The sequence below is a fragment of the Sinocyclocheilus rhinocerous genome, unplaced genomic scaffold (assembly GCF_001515625.1).
Source record: "Sinocyclocheilus rhinocerous isolate Xijiao unplaced genomic scaffold, SAMN03320098_v1.1 scaffold271, whole genome shotgun sequence".
Lineage (NCBI taxonomy): Eukaryota > Metazoa > Chordata > Actinopteri > Cypriniformes > Cyprinidae > Sinocyclocheilus > Sinocyclocheilus rhinocerous.
The window spans coordinates 2,379,229-2,381,487 of NW_015657574.1; the positions used below are offsets into that span (position 1 = coordinate 2,379,229).

Sequence of the window (2,259 nt, forward strand, 5' to 3'; positions counted from 1 at the left end):
TGTGCAGCCAAAGGCAGAACAGTTAGCATGTTTTGCTCAAACTTTCGCCATGGCATTAGAACTAGTACACCGTTGTCGCTTGCGAAATCAAAATGACGACGCCGTGGGTGGAAATTTACAGATTAAGGGGCGGTAATATTATGAGATCCCTTTGCAACGTCACCAAGGGAGCGAAATCAGACGCACTCGTTTTCTCAGACGCTTGCAGAAAAAGGCTTACCAAAACAAAGTTACTGGGTTAATCTTTTTCACGTTTCCTTGTTTGGTAGATGCACCGGGACCTGATTATAGCACTTAAAACCTGGAAAAGTCAGATTTTCATTATGTCACCTTTAAGTATTTCTCTGTAAGCAATTCTCTGATTGGTGGGTATTTCCGTTGTTGACCTGATGTTTATTTATAGGATTATTTAAAAAAAAAAAAACATAGCTCACAGTAGAGATTTATAAGTTATTGCTAAAGATAATTTCCCACATGGAGAAAAAATGCATGGGGTTTTTAGTTCCAGAAAGACTGTTGTCCACTGCTGTTCATTGCATGTGGTCATGTGATGTCAACAGGGCAGCACCTATAAGGAAGTAGAATAAAACAGCCTTTTCTAGTAGACTGAAATGTCAGAATTTCTAATATAATTAAAGTCTGTTAAATTACTTTCGTGCAAAACGATTTGAATTAGATAAACTTCTTGAGTGAAGCTTTATTGAGTCACCCAGCATTCAGCAACCATCGAAATTTGTAGAAACAGTGACATGACAGATTTTATGTTTCCTGGTACCTAAATATAAATATATAGCTTTGCAGTTCCACACACACACACACACACACACACACAGAGATAACACGTCTAACTTCAGTTCCAAAGTATTCGCCACAGCTTCGACTTGTTCTCATTGTGGGTTTGTAAACTAGCTCCTCCCACTACGGAGACACGTGGAACAGACAGATCTCCCGCAGAGACCGACCACTTCCGCAATCTGTTTTTCTTCGCAAATAGAAAATAAACCGTCAAAAACTGAAACGTGATGACTGATACGATAACGCGCAAACGCTCCCTGCTCGATCAGCACATGATCCAACGACCTTATCATGAATATAGCTGAAAATTCACAACAATAACAGCGATATAAACCCAGAACGGAGCTTAGCGAGCATCAGGCACGAGAAGCAAAAATAAACGGAGCTTCGTGAAACGGACACACACACACACACACACACACACACACACACACATACATACATACACACACGGAGGGAAGGGGTGGTCACCGAATAAATAAACTAAACGAAAAACAACAAATACAGAAATTAAGCGGTAAATGATAAAGGTTGATGGGTGTAAACACACACGTAAGTTAACGTTACCTTTCCTCCGCTTGAGTGTGTGGAGTTGGGTGAGTTGTTGTCTGTTACCGGGGGACTTGTCCGTTGGGCTCGCAGCTGCTCTGTTCCTCTCAAACGCAGCATTGGCGGCGATGGTCGTCGGTGTTTTCCGGTCGGGTTACGTTACAATCACATGACTGTCTAAAAGGGCTTAAAAACAGCGGTTGTAAAACTCACTTCCCTGGGATGCCAAAACAAACGGTCTTTGGCGCTAAAAGCCGCCAAATGAGTGCACTGGTGAACGTTACGGGTGTCGTTCTCCTCATGTGTTCACGGTGCGGCGGAGATGAATGTTGAGCAATCATTCAGGGGCGACGATCGTTGGTGAACGTTACACATAAACGGATTTTAGTGGAGTTGGATTGCCGTAGGTCACGCTACCCACCCCCACATGAAGATAACGTGTCGAGACAGATACACGCAGAAGGGCTATTTGCGTTTCAGTTGACAGACTGCACTTTTACAGCCAAGAGAAATGGGCTCACGAGAAATGCGCGTATTATTTGGAGCGCGATGATTTCACACCCACAGGATGCAATAAACTTAATGAGGCTTATTATTGGTTTAAATGCATATAATCAGTATTAAACGTATTTTCAACAATATATATTTATTCACGTATCCTTTGGGTGAAAACGATATAAATATATAAAAACTTTTAATACATATTGAAATAAATAACGATACACAAATATAACGTTTATTTATTAATTCACTCATTAATTAGTAAATTAATAAATATGTGACTTAATTTTAAATATTAAATAAATCACAAAATTAAAAATAATTTGACTGACTGGGCTGGGTTTTTTATTTAGAAATTAAATATTTGCAGGTTAAGTTTTTCTGTGTTTTTCTGTATTTGCAACAAATGTTATT

The 2,259-nt window shown here is 39.7% G+C and overlaps 1 protein-coding gene across 1 annotated transcript in view; it reads right to left on the reverse strand.

The window, feature by feature from the left end:
• LOC107721350 (zinc finger and BTB domain-containing protein 2-like) overlaps positions 1 to 1,894 on the reverse strand; it is a 16,051-nt gene extending 14,157 nt beyond the window's left edge. The window contains exon 1 of the mRNA XM_016529322.1: positions 1,363 to 1,894. The gene's annotated coding sequence lies outside the window, so the exon portion shown is untranslated. The remainder of the gene's footprint in view (positions 1 to 1,362) is intronic.
• Positions 1,895 to 2,259: the final 365 nt, after the last annotated feature.